This window comes from Chiloscyllium plagiosum, chromosome 49 (genome assembly GCF_004010195.1).
Source record: "Chiloscyllium plagiosum isolate BGI_BamShark_2017 chromosome 49, ASM401019v2, whole genome shotgun sequence".
Classification (NCBI taxonomy): Eukaryota; Metazoa; Chordata; class Chondrichthyes; order Orectolobiformes; family Hemiscylliidae; genus Chiloscyllium; species Chiloscyllium plagiosum.
The window spans coordinates 5,187,276-5,187,701 of NC_057758.1; positions in this window are offsets into that span (position 1 = coordinate 5,187,276).

A 426-nucleotide genomic window follows, 5' to 3' on the forward strand; every position below is an offset into this window, starting at 1 on the left:
CATGTTCCATCTACCTTACTAAAATATCATTACTCCTGTTGCAATATTTTTGAAACGACTGCACAAAAGTTTTAGTAGAGTTCCGTATTATTCTGTGCAGTTCAGACAGAGTTGATAATGGTATTTCAGGTATCTATCGCATTTATAAAATGGTAATGGACATATAAGGTGTATCACTTCCCATGCAACGTCCCAATAATAAGCTTCATCTTTTAGTTTTTTTTTTCATACCGATGCTCTGTAAATGGAATAAATCTTTCACAGCATGTGCTTCTTAATTGATGTCAATCAGTTGTTAAAACGTGCCTAATCTGGTCTCTCCTCCTTGCAGCAAATGTGATGACTCTTATAATTCTGCCTCGAAGGAACTGCGGTGTTACTAAGTGCACGTCAGTCTACATGATAGCCATGGCCTCAGCTGATCTA